Genomic DNA, 13,996 nt, shown 5'->3' on the forward strand with positions numbered 1-13,996 from the left:
GTCAGCGTACTATTAGACACTTATGGACAGCAGAAAATGTACCTAGAGAACAAGCCGTACATAATACACATCGCAAACCGGGGGATGCTTCAGGCTTGACGGGCCAAATCTCACCAAATCCTTGTTTATTTACCGAGTGTTTACAATTACAGGTGCCATCAATGGTGCCATCAATGTCTATGGATCGTATTTCACAGAAGGAATCGGGAGATATGAGGTATGGCGAGTCAGATTTTACTGTCTGCAATCTCCTGTGTTGTCAGCGGCTTCAGTTGACTTGGAACAAATGCCTGAGATCTCAGTTGCTACTTTTAGCTAATAAGAACAATTTGGCAGTTAAGCTCCAGAGATTGGACAACTCTCTATTAAGCTGGAGATCTCTTCAGTTAACACTTAGATGACACAAGCACTAAGAAGGATTCAAGAAATAGGACTGTTTGGATACACATACAAGGCAATTAAAGAACTTCAAAAACACAACAAAAAAATACAATTAACTGTGAGAGGAACTTTGTCTAAGGTTGAGGGCCTGTTCACATGAGTTTCAGGTCCGGATCTGCAGACGCGGTGCTACTGATGCAGTGCGTTTTGGCCATGTTTTTGATGCGTTCCAGTTGGGGCTGTTAGTATGTTAGCTGCAGTGCGTTTTTAACGCGTTTGCGTTTCCTGACCGTACAAAATGTGACCTGCAGTATTTTTCTGTCGTAAGCTGAACGGACTGTGCATGTGAGAACTGTAGCCCATAAAACACATAGGGATACATTGGGATGCATTTTGAGTGCAGGAGCGTACAGATCAGGTCAGCACACAAAACAGACATCGTGTGAACAGGCACTGAAGATCAGGAAAACAGAAATTGTAGAAACAATCTACGGGGAATACCGGCAACCATATAAGAGGAAGAGCTAGAAAATAGGACGCCAAAAGAGGACTGAAACTTTGATGTTAGATCGAGTACATCGAACACCATGCCCAAGGCCTAATATAGGTGAATTATTAAGAGATGTGATCGTTCGATTTCATTATTCTTCAGATAAAGCTCTTATTATAAATCACCTGAAGAGAGAAGGGGCTATATTAAGTATCTACCTAGGCTCTGCCTATCTAGAGGCAGAGCCAGCTGTACCCGCCCCCTCCCCCGTCCGTTCCGCCAGTCGGCGCTGAAGGATCGGAGCGGGGAATCCAGCTACTCCCCTGTCGCGGCAGAGAGCTGTGACAGGATCAAGAAGTGAGCGCACGCCGGTATGTGTTCGCTCACTTCCCGATCTACTGAGCCGAATTGTGACAGTCTCATTGTCACAGGTCGGCTAGAACTATGAATGTTCCATTTAAAAGATATACGATTCTGGAGGCGCTAAAGAGATATGCAGCAGATGTGGTTTTTCTACAAGAAACACATCTTTTCCCTAATCATCTTCCAGGACAGCAACCTGAGAGATGATTGGTTCCACCTTCTACAGGAAACACAATTAGTAAAACAGTTAAAAGCCCCTCCCCTTCCCCTCGTACCTCAGTTTAGATTGTGTTTCCTACCTCCAGGACCACGTCACGTTTGTTCTTTTTCTTCCTGACCGGTTGGCCTTGAGGTCACGGATCCCCCTCTGTGCGGCTCTGCTGTTGAAGGTGTTTTCCCTCCCTTCTGGCCTTGCTGTAGAGCGGAGGGGTGTTTTCCCCTATGTTGTTTGAACAGGCCAGGATCTGGTTCTTTTTCTTCCCTTTAAGGATCCACTCCTGAGGCCCCCAGGCCGGTGGCCCTGTCCTGCTTTCCCTTGCTTGATGTAAGGGAGCTGGTAGTGGGGTTCCGTAGCGGTGAATTGGGCAGGCAGTGGTCTGAGAGGCACTTCCGGTGTGTTCCAAGCCTCGACTTGGAGCGCATGTCGTCACTTCCGGTCGCGGGTGATTTCCTCGCTTCCGTCGCGGCTGATTGCCTCACTCCCGCTGCGCGCTCTCTGCTGTGAGGTGTGTTGGACCTGTGGAGCCCGGATACCAGGAAAAGTGTTAAACCAGGTCATTGTCCACTTCATGGGCAGAAAGAGCTGGGGCATCAGTGGAGCAGATCTGCAGGGCAGCTATCTGGTCAAAGCAGGACACTTTCATCAAACACTACCGAATTGAAGTCCTGTCCCAGCAAGATCTGGCCTTTGGCAGAAAGGTGCTTCAAGCAATTGTCCCGCCCTAGAGAGGTAGGCTTGTATTTTGTGTACTTGTTTATCCTCTCAGGTTGCTGTCCTGGAAGATGATTAGGGAAATGTTCCGTTAGACTACCGGTAACGGTATTTCTAGGAATCTTCCAGGACAGCAAGCCTACTTCCCACCCGGAATAATGTATGGTATGTTATTTGTTGTTGGGTTGTCCCCTCGTTTACTGGGGTGGTAGTCTACTTTTATCACAACTGAGGTACGAGGGAAAGGGGAGGGGCTTTTAACTGTTTTACTAATTGTGTTTCCTGTAGAAGGTGGAACCAATCATCTCTCAGGTTGCTGTCCTGGAAGATTCCTAGAAATACCGTTACCGGTAAGTCTAACGGAACATTTCCTGTACTTCCAGAATAAAATTATGCTCTAAATATTTTTCTACTTGCTATTACTGTTTATCACCAAATAAAAGTAGCAAAGGGGTAGCTATCGTTTTTTTAAGCGAGACATACCTATCCCAAGTTGTGGGTCAATTGATGGATACCGAGGGAAGATATATGTTCTTAAATGTAATACTGTATGGAACAACATACACGTTAGCTAATATATATTGCCCGAATGTAACTGGCAATGTTTTTGAAAAAGGTAATGGGAAGCTGAGAGATTATAATTTTTCCTAATTGCCTCACTGATGAGTGGTTTTCTTAAGCCTACACAGCTGTTTAGTCCCAATTCCTTAAGCTCTCGTAACACTGCATGTGAAAATGCTTTTACTTTCGCTATTAAACATTTTCACCAAAAATGTAGGCGATCTCCAATCACTGTCATTCAAGATTTTTTTCCAACCACGTTTGTTCCTTGAAGATGATGGTTCATCACTATCCTTCCAGTTTTGTATGATGCATTTGGGCAGTTCTTAACCGATTTTAGTAGTTTCACCGGTCTCCTTAGTTTTCTTTGCTTGATGCAGGCCAATCGATGTGGGCATTTTAATAGTGGCAGAAGATCTTAACCTGTGCCTGGATTCAATAATAGATTCTTCGTCTAATACAGCATGCACTCCTAAATATCATCTGAATACTCTGCAACACATTTTATCTAAACTCCAATTAGTAAACGTATGGAGAACATTACTTATATGATACGGTTCAATATACACAGATTAAGCCAATTACAATTTCGGACCACGCATCTGTTCTGATCTCCTTGTTACTTCCCACAGAGACAATATAATTGGAAGTTGAATGAACATATCTTATATGATCCAAGCATGAGAGGAGATCTTACCAATATATTCGAAACATATTTTGTAGAAAAATGATAAGATATATTACCAGCAACATTGTGGGAAGCTCATAAAACAGCAGCGAGAGGATATTTAGTAGCTATAGTAGCTATAACAGCTATAACAGAAAAATTAGTGAAAAAATTGAATCCAAATATTATTGATGGATATTGGGGAACTAGAACAGATCCATAAGGTTCATCATGACAACAAAACTGTTCTAGCAACTCTACTTTCTAAAAGGGAACAACTTAAGGAAATATTAGAAGTGAATACTAAACATGCTTATAACATGGTAGCTAGTAAATATTATAAATATGGCAACAAACCGGATGTTTGCATTTGCCGATGTATTATTTTATGTGCGCAACTCACGTACTCTCTCCCACAAATAATAACCGAATTAAAAATATATGGGGAACCATCTAATTTTTAAATGGTGGTAAATCGGAGATTTTAAATATAGTAATGAAAAAGGCAAGTGAGGGATTAAAAACCCATTTTCCCTTTTTATATGGCAAAAAGATAAAATGGGTTATTTAGGGATATCCCTTCTAAATTCATATACCCCTATTAAACTCTGTAAAAGCTGACCTTAAGCAGTATTCTTCAAAATCCCTTTCATGGCTGGGTAGAATAAACAGTCAAAATGATGATTCTAACAAAAATATTGTATTTCTTTCAAATGCTACCTATCTCCTTACCTAAGATGTATTTTATCCTAAAAAAAAAGAAATTCATAGATCTGTATGGCAAAATAAGAGACCAAGAATATTGTATGCTACACTTTGTAGAGGTAGGCAATTGGGAGGAATGGCATTGCCAGATTTTAAAAGCTACCACATGGCCGACCAGCTAGTAAGAATAGTAGATTGGACATATAATACCTCACAAAAGACAGGGGGGACATTGAAGAAGCTATGAGTTATGTCAGAATATCTGATTACGTATGGGAATTGCCATCTAAACGCAAGTTACCTAGTACTATCCTACCAATAACTACTGCTACATTAAACACATGGCATTACCTTTTATTGTAAAAACCAGTGGCCTTATAATACAATTCTTATGACATTAACAGGAACAAACAACTTCCCTCCAGGGAAAAATGATCACTCCTTCATATATTGGACGGACTCAGCTTGGTTACGACTTAGAGATATAATTCAAGGTGATTTACTTCCAGTGCAGGTATTGAGGGAAAAATGGGTCTCGCATGTATTAGATCAGGGTCGATTAGGTCGATCGGAATCTACCAGTCGATCGCAAAGCGATCCCTGGCAGATCGCGATGTCCTGTCCTCCTGCCGTGGGACTTCTCTGGATCCCCGCTGCTCTCCCCCCATCTGTATGCAGCGGGGATCCCAAGAGAAGTAAACGAAACGCTGTGGGGGGCGGAGGATGAAGCCGCTATCACAGCAGCACGCTAGGCGGTGAGGAGAGTGAGAGCCGCTCGGCCTGGAGATCTGACAGCCTTCGGCTCTCTCTCCTCGCCGCACATGCTGCTGTGACAGTGGCTCCGTCCGAATGCCCCCCCGCGGCTAGTGACATGTACCAATCCTCCGTGCAGGACAAACACTGGAGTGATCAGCTGATCACTCCAGTGTTTGTAAATAACTGGGGATACATGGTACTACGGCCACTAATGTGCCTGCGTTCTGGGTGCGGGCAATTGCACTGCGGGTGAGGGGCATTGCTGCGGTGCCATTGACCGCAATGCCCCCTCCCGCCCCTGAATGCCGGTGTTTTTTCGTTGGTAGATCTCATTGAGCTCGTCATTTGAAAATTTGATCTCCAGATGAAAAATTGTGGGCGCCCCTGCTCTAATGTAATGTGAAGATACTAGGGCTCTATCTAAATTATCAATCACACTTTTCTTTAACACCACAGATTAAAGGCATCTCCCAAACATGTAATTTAAAAGCAATGTTTACATTGCTTTATCTTAATATTGTTGTTGTTAATATTTATTTTTGTAAATTTATTCTGCCTTCAACATTTAAAAGTGTAATTTCATAAGATAATTTAAGAGGGTGGGTTTAGGGGTGGAGTTAAGGCCGAGGCAGGGTAGGGGTTAGGTGGGGCAACTGGTGGCGAGTAACTCTTAAGGCCTGGCTAGTAGCTCAGGACTTGAAATTTTGAGCCCTGATTTAAAGGATTGGTGTGTCTCCCATATCACCCTAAGGCTTACGGCGGAACACAGCTGTTTCCAGCTCGCCAAGTTAGTAAGCCTTACGTCGGTAGCTTTCTCCCTACTGCCATCAGTTCATGGTCGCTTTAGAATGGTCCCCTTTAAATTTATAGCTGTCATCAGCGGCTGAGAGCTATTAACCAAAAATTTCCATTCAATTAGAAAATAGTACTATGTGTCCCCAGTTATGAATGAACAGGATGTGATTTACATCACTTCCTGTTCATTCATGAGTTTCATGATATTTCCCCAAAGCCCCCCCAACAGGAAAACAGGAAAAAATTAAAATGAAATAAAGTTAAAAAAAAAAAATCCTGGAGGCAGGTCGCCGGGTTATGTCACACGTTTGTTGGGGGGGCGGGGCACGTTTTTGTTTGCCTCGGGCGCAAAAGGAGCTGGCTACGGCTATGCTCGTGTGGCTACCGGCTGAATGTGTTAGACGCCGCAGGCGGAAAGGGGCAGGACACCTCTCCCCGTGTGCAACGTCGGCCACACGAGCACCGCGGGAGGACAGTACGCCCGGCGCCTCTAGAACGCACTGGAATGCAAGCCGGCCGACTCCCTGCGCTCAGGCAGGAGGGGGCCCACAGTGCGATCGCCTGCCTCCTTTCCTGTCCAGTGCAATCTGCAAAAATAGTGCTTGCAGCATTTTTGCAGATCGCACTGAACCGGAACGCATGAACTAATGTGCGTTCCGGGTGCGGTGATCGCACTGTGCGTGAGGGGCGTGGCTGCGTTGCCTTTGACTTCAATACACCGCCATGCTCCCTCCCGCCCCTGAATGCAGGGGTCTTTTCGTTGGTAGATCTCATTGAGCTTGTCATTTGAAAAGTAGATCTCCAAACGAAAAATTGTGGGCACCCCTGTATTAGACCAATGGTGGTACCAGCGGGTATCTAATTTTGTTCTCTCCCCTCCCTAGACCTTTCCGCCCTCCTAACCAGTTTCTACCGTTTGAAACATTATTGGGAACAATCTCACCACCAACTCATTGTCAGTCCTTGATTTATAAAATCATCAGGCAAAGACGAGAACAAAAACCTCAAGCATATATTAACAAATGGCAATCGGAGCCAGAACAAATGTTAGATACTCCCCAAATTATAAAATTGCTAAAAATGTCTTCATTAACCTTTTCAGATAGGCAAATGGTAGAAGTTAAAGGAGAACTATGGGGTCAGTGTTTTTCCCCATAGTTCTCCTTAGGGTAACGGGAGGACACAAACTAGCGTCCTCCCGTTACCCTAAGCTCAGTATACCGCGAGCTACAGCTCGCGGTATACTGAGACGCCGGAATGGATCCTGACTTAGATGACAGGATCCGCCCAGCTGCGTGAGTGACAGCTGGCTCTGCCTATCTAGAGGCAAAGCCAGCTGTACCCTCCCCCGTCCGTTCCGCCAGTCAGCGCTGGCAGAGCGGGGAGAGGGGAATCCAGCCCCTCCCCCTGTCACGGCAGAGAGCCGTGACAGGATCGAGAGGTAAGCGAACCCGGTATGTGTTCGCTCACCTCCCGATCTACTGGGCCGACCTGTGACAGTCTCATTGTCACAGGCCGGCTAGAACTATGAGGTGAGTGAAAAGCACTCACCTCATAGTTCTCCTTTTTTAATTATAAGTTATTATCGAGGTGGTATATCACCCTAGTAAAAACATATGTCATTTGCCTAACGATACCATGCCAATGTTCGCACAAATGTGGAGAAGTGGGAACTATGGCTCACATTTGGTGGGAATGCCCATATATTGTTTAATACTGGTGGGAGGTGATTAATCTGATGGGAAAGATAAGTGATAAGCCCATACCTTATGACCCAGGGACTTGCTTGTTCCATCTCACGACATCCTCGACAAAAGCAAATAAAAAAAACCAAAAAACCTTAATACCTTTTTTGCTCAAAGTGGCTAAAGCACTTATATCAAAATACTGGAAATCTTTGCATATACCAGCAATAAAAGAATGGTTTGAACAAACAGATAAACTGGTTAATGGAGGAATTGGTTCATATCAGTAGTGATGACTATAAAGGCTTTTTTTTTTTTTTTTTTATAAAACCTGTATAGTTTGGCTAGACTTTAAGCAATTAGAAACATATATTAAATACATTTTATGAATCTATTAAAAATGACATAGAGAATTTAAAAGCAGGGAATAAGGGAATATAAGAAAAGGAAGAAAAGTAAAGGTGGGAAATAGAAGAATATAGATGGACACAACTGATCATAGAAGTGATTAAAATGAAGATGGAATTAAATTAAATCCTTCCAAAAAGAGGTGATTGGGTTGGGGTAACCCTCCCTCCTCTGTTTCTTTTTCCACCCATATGTTGTAGGTTTTTTTGTTTTAAATTTCTATTTAAAGTAAATATGGAATCCTTGTTTCTTTTTTACATTAAATGTTTTCCTTTTCTCCCCCTACACCCCCCTTTTAAAAAAAGTTTTACATACGTGGGGTGGCCTAGGGAGATACAAAGATGTATATTTAGGGATAACAGGAGTTAGTAAGAGATGGTAATGGAAAAAAAAAAAATATGGGGATCGATAAGAAGGTGAAGAAAATCACGGAATTAATACACATTGCACTTTGATCACTAGAGTATGAATAAGAAATATTCACCAACTTAAATTTTAAAGGTTAAAATTGTGTAACACGTGAAAGTTAATGTGTTCGCTCACCTCCCGATCTACTGAGCCGACCTGTGACAGTCTCATTGTCACAGGTCGGCTAGAACTATGAGGTGAGTGAAAAGCACTCACCTCATAGTTCTCCTTTTTAATAAATGTACTTAAACAACCTTTTCGACCTTTTACAGTCTGGCTTTCGCCCCCTACACTTAAACCTCCCTCCTAAAACTCACTAATGACTTACTAACTGCTAAAAATAATGGCCACTACTCGTTACTCTTGCTATTGGACCTTTATTGCTTTCGACACGGAAAGGTCTAATAGCAAGAGTAAGACCACCTGCTCCTCCTCAAAAAAACTGCAGTTGTTTGGCCTACAAGAATCTGCTCTCTCATGGTTCTCATCCTACCTATCTAAGCTCTAAGCACTTCCTCTTTCTGTAGGGGTCCCCCAAGGCTCTGTCCACGGACCCCCTCTCTTCTCGATCTACACCTCCTCCCTTGGTCAGTTAGTAACCTCACATGGCTTTCAATACCATCTCTATGCCGTTGACACTCAAATATATCTTTCTACTCCACAACTCACCCCCTCCATGTCCTTGTGTATCTCTAATCTACTAACTGACATATCAGTCTGGATGTCGCAACACTTATTAAAATTCAACCTTTTTAAAAACTGAGCTCATATTTCCTCCCGCCCGTGCACCTTCCCCCAACTTTTCCCTTGAGATTTATAACAAACTGACGCTATATTGCCAAAAGTATTGGGAACCCCTCCAAATCATTGGGTTCAGGTGTTCCAATTACTTCCATGGCCACAGGTGTATAAAATCAAGCACCCAGGCATACAGACTGCTTCTACAAACATTTTGTGAGAGAATGGGTCGCTCCTCAGGAGCTCAGTGAATTCAAGCGTGGTACTGTTAGGTTGCCACCTGTGCAATAAGTCCATCCGTGAAATTTCCTTGCTACTAAATATTCCATGGCCAACTGATAGTGGTATTATAACAAAGTGTAAGCAACCGGGAACAGCAACTCAGCCACAAAGTGGTAGGCCAAGTAAAATGACAACGGGGGTCACGCATGCTGAAGCACACCGTGCGCAGAAGTCGCCAACTGTTTGCAGAGTCAATAGCTACATATTGGCACAACATTGGCTTCATGGAATGGGTTTCCATAGCCGAGCAGCTGCATCCAAGCCTTACATCACCAAGTGCAATGCAAAGCGTCGGCTGCAGTGGTGTAAAGCATGGCGCCAATCGTCTCTAGAGAAGTGGAGACGTGTTCTCTGGAGTGACGAATCACACTTCTCTGTCTGGCAATCTGGTGGACGTGTCTGGGTTTGGCAATTGCCAGGAGAATGGCACTTGCCTGATTGCATTGTGTAAAGTTTGGTGGAGGGGGGATTATGGTGTGGGGTTGTTTTTTCAGGAGTTGGGCTTAGCCCCTTTGGTTCCAGTGAAGGGAACTCTTAAGGTATCAGCATACCAAGACATTTTGGACAATTTCATGCTTCCAACTTTGTGGGAACAGTTTGGAAATGAACATGACTGCACAGAGCAAGGTCCATAAAGACATGGATGAGCGAGTTTGGGGTGGAGGAACATCTGCACAGAATCCTGACCTCACCCCAATAGAACATCTTTGGGATGAATTGGAGCGGAGACTGGGAGACGGGCCTTCTCGTCCAACATCCGTACCTGACCTCGCAAATGCGCTTCTGGAAGAATGGTCAAACATTCCCCTAGACACACTCTTAAAACTCTTCAATTCAAGGTTAAGATTTTTTAGATTCAAATCCTGTGTTCTCTGCTGGATTTAGGAGTCATTTTCTAGTCCATTCAGTGGTTTTCCCTAGTGAATCTCACCTTGGTGGCTGGTCTTCTCTTAAAAAGGAAGTTTTACCAGGTCTTTGTTTGGTACCATTTTCGACAAGCACTTCCAGCTGCTTGTTTGGTGCTCCCTTTTGATCCATTGCTCTTTGGTGACTATTTCTATGTGGTCAAGGGCATCAGGTATATTTTCTGTGCCCTCCCTCTGGTTGTGTTTTGCAGGTGACCAAATCAGGAAGGGTGTATGGCCTCTCTGTTTTAAGTAACAGCCAGGTGCTGCTAATCAAATGCCATTGATTAACTTATCAAGTGTGACCATAAAAAAAATCCCATTCATTTCTATGGCCCTGTTAACATCTGAGCGTTTTGTTGCAATAAGCAAAACACCTGTTGCTGGAAAAAGTACACTAGCTTTTTTTTTTTTGGCATGTTACAGCTTGTTTTGGCCGCATGGACTCAAAAGGAAATGCTTAAAAACGTACGTTTGCTGTGTGTTTGCACGGTTTTAATGCGCGTTTGCTCATTAACATCAATGAGCTACAATCTGCTCATAAAAACGCACGTTTTGACGTATGTGCATCAAAAATGCATTCCAGCTGTGCCAAAACTACAAATCCCAACATGCATCTGCCTTTGGGAGTTATGTCTGTGGCTGTCAGAGCCTTGCAATGCCTCATGGAACTTGTAGTTTCAAAACAGCTGGAGTGCCAAGGTTCGCCACCACTGCCCTATAGAATAAAATGGTGGCGGTTGCAAATTTCTTTTTGCATGATATTAGTGCAACTCCTTATCAATCCCCAAAATTTTGTGAAAAATGCTTTTAAATGCCCCAAAGCACAATAAAATACCCATTTTTAATAAAAATATAAACGATGAGGTTATAATGCGTAAATAGATACCCAGGTTAAAAATTGTGTGTGTCGATGAAACTGCGACATAATTCAGTACCCCAAAAAGTCCATAGAACCTTTAAAAACCGCCCACAGGCCATCAGTTTAGAGGTATACATAAATATTGGCCTCAGAATTATTGGTCACTCTGGCGTGCGCGGAGATACCCAGCATGTGTAGCGTGATCGTCATTTTCATACGTAGGCGTGAAGACGCGCAGGGGACTTTAAAAAAAATTTTTTTATATTTTAAAGTGTGTGTGTGGTGGAGCCTGACGAGCAGCTTGCCGGCCGTTGTAATTAGTAGCTTTACAGTCCAGCGATCGGGCGTCTCTATAGCCGCTCCATCGCTTTTATCAGCAGCTGCCGGTCCCGAGATCCTCTGACAGGAGATCAAAGGGAGTTCAGTATACGAACTCCCTTTGATCTCCTCATAGTCCCCGAATGCAGGAAGTGATGTATATTACATCACTTCCTGCATTCAGTGTCACTCTCCAGCTAGAGAAGCTGATGAAGCCGATCTCGGCTTCATCAGCTTCTCTAGGGGTCCCTAGGTGACATTAGGAGTCTTGGAGACCCCTGATGTCTCCATAAAGAGGACCTGTCATGTAAATTGTCTATCCCATAGGGGGCTTCTTAGTCCCCCCCTGTAATAGCAATAAAGTTGTGTGTAAAAACAAAAAGTAATACAAAAATTAACCAGTTGAAGACGGCAACCCGCAGATGTAGCAGTGCCGTCCGTCCGTTTTTTACTACGGGCAGACGGCAAGAGGTTAAAGATTCATAAAATAAAGAAGCATAAAAAAATAAAAGTCCCCGCCCCCCACATACACACGCAGATATGCGTCGGGTGCGCCTACGTGCACCTATTGTGCTCACATGTTACATATTGCCGCAAACGTCGGAGTAAGAGCAATAATTTTAGAGCCATTAAGGCCGGATTCACACCTGGGCGTTTTACAGCGATGATCGACGCGCTGTAAAATGCCCAGCAAGTTAAATCCCATTATTTCCTATGGGCATGGTTCTCACTGGCCGTATTTCAGCGCGTCGAAACGCGTGGAAAAACGCCCTACGCCCAAAGAAGTACAGGAGCTTCGTTGGGGCGTTATTCCGCGCGTATCCATTAGGATACAGCCAGATAGCCCTCGTAAACGCGCGTTTTGCGGGCGCACGCAATTTTAAGGCTTGACATGTTTGGTGTCTATTTACCCGATGTGACCTCAACTTTTATACTTGTAAAATATGTTTTACTAAAAATATGGGTAAGAATAAATGTTTTATGACATAATGTAGGGAAACTTTTTTTTAAAATAAATTTATGGTACTTTTTTCATTATATCGTAAACCCCCCCAGTGGTGATCATATACCTCCAAAAGAAAGCTCTATCTGTCACCAAAATTTTTTTTTTTACATTTCAAGGCTATAGTCCTGTAATGCTGACTGGTGAAATTTTTGACTGACTGGTGAGACGCTATCAAATTTTTCAAGCCCTGTATATGTGTGTAAAAATGAGTTTTATGTTTTGTTAGTCTGATAAGAAAGGTAACATTTACACACACACACACTTTACTTTTAGGGGTCTAAACAGACCCCTGATATTTCCCTTTTTAAAATAGAGGGCTTTGTGTCCTCAATCTCTTTTTTTCTATCTCTTTTTCTGTATCCCCTGTTAACAGTGAACAGGAATCCTCTAAGTTTTCCTGTTCATTCATAACATGAGGGCAGAGTATGTTTACTATAACCACAATTATGAATGAACAGGAGGTGATGCAGATCACCCCTATTCATTCATAATTGAGGATATAGTAAACCTACCATGTCCTCAATTATGTACAAACACTCACTGATCGCTGAGTGTTTTGCATTGGCTCTCCTCTCTGACACGCTATCACAGGAGGCTGAGCGAGCGATGCACGGACGAGAGCTCAGCCTCCTGTGACAGCGCGTGCTGTCTCTGCTACCACACCGATCTGCCGGACTGTGATAGGAGGCTGAGCGGTGTGGGAGGAGAGATGCCGGTCGCTCACAGCGCTCTCCTCCCCCAGCGCTCGGCCGGCTGTCACACTTTCTCTCCTCCCCGCTGGGACACAGAGCAGCGCCCAGCGGGGAGCAAAGAAAGCAGGGATGCGCCGATCTATCGGCAGAAAAATGGCACTTTTGTCATTTAGCCAAAAGTGCCATTTTTGGCCGATTATGTTATATACTGTTTTTAAGTGGGTAAGCCGTATTAGTCCAATAGACAAGATTTAAAAAAAAAACGTGGTATTGCAGTGTACAATGATACCTTTTTTTTATCGGACTAGCATAGTACTGTATATAAAAGACAAGCTTTCGAGAGTGAACCTCTCTTCAGGTCAGAAGCAATACTAATAAACATGACAGTTTCAATTGCTTAATCACAAGTAGGGCTGCAACAACTAATCGACATAATCGATTATTGAAAAAGTTGTCAACTTTTACAATAATCGATCGGCTTCCGATCAGTTGGCCCTGTTCACAGCTCCACACACTGTGCGCCGCACCTCCTCCCCACCTCACGCTCGCCGCTGCCAGACCCGCTCGCATCCACGCTCCACACGCCGCACCTCCTCACATTTCCTGCCCATCCACATCCATGATTGGCACAGGGACGCGGGGAGATGTAGTAAGGAGGAGCAGGTGTGGGGGGATGACAGCTGCTGATAGACAGGTCTGATCTCAGAAGCAAGTTGCTGGAAGACTGCACTTTCCCCCACATGGTGCTCTATAATGTATTGCTGGGATTTGTATTCCTCTATAGCTGATGGTACATTGTACTGTATATTATACCATCCGCTATAGAGGACTACAAATCCCAGCAATACATTGTACACTGTATGTATAATGTACTATTGCTGGGATTTGTTGTACTCCTCTATAGCTGGTGACATTCTGCATTGCGCTGTATAGAGGACTACAAGTCCCAGCAATAATACATTATACAGCGCAATGCGGAATACCACAAGCTATAGAGGACTACAACACATCCCAGCAATAGTACATTATAAAGTGGTACAATG

At 43.7% G+C, this 13,996-nt stretch overlaps 1 protein-coding gene across 3 annotated transcripts in view; it reads left to right on the top strand.

The window, feature by feature from the left end:
- NUTF2 (nuclear transport factor 2) overlaps positions 1-13,996 on the top strand; it is an 83,018-nt gene that overhangs the window by 6,417 nt on the left and 62,605 nt on the right. Inside the window, exon 1 of one of the 3 annotated variants that reach the window (XM_018564913.1) lies at positions 13,005-13,016. The exons of the other annotated variants lie outside the window; for them this stretch is intronic. The gene's annotated coding sequence lies outside the window, so the exon portion shown is untranslated. Of the gene's footprint in view, positions 1-13,004; positions 13,017-13,996 lie in introns of those variants that run through there. 3 annotated transcript variants of the gene reach the window in all.

The sequence above is a fragment of the Nanorana parkeri genome, unplaced genomic scaffold (assembly GCF_000935625.1).
Source record: "Nanorana parkeri isolate BGI_ZX_2015 unplaced genomic scaffold, ASM93562v1 scaffold794, whole genome shotgun sequence".
Classification (NCBI taxonomy): domain Eukaryota; kingdom Metazoa; phylum Chordata; class Amphibia; order Anura; family Dicroglossidae; genus Nanorana; species Nanorana parkeri.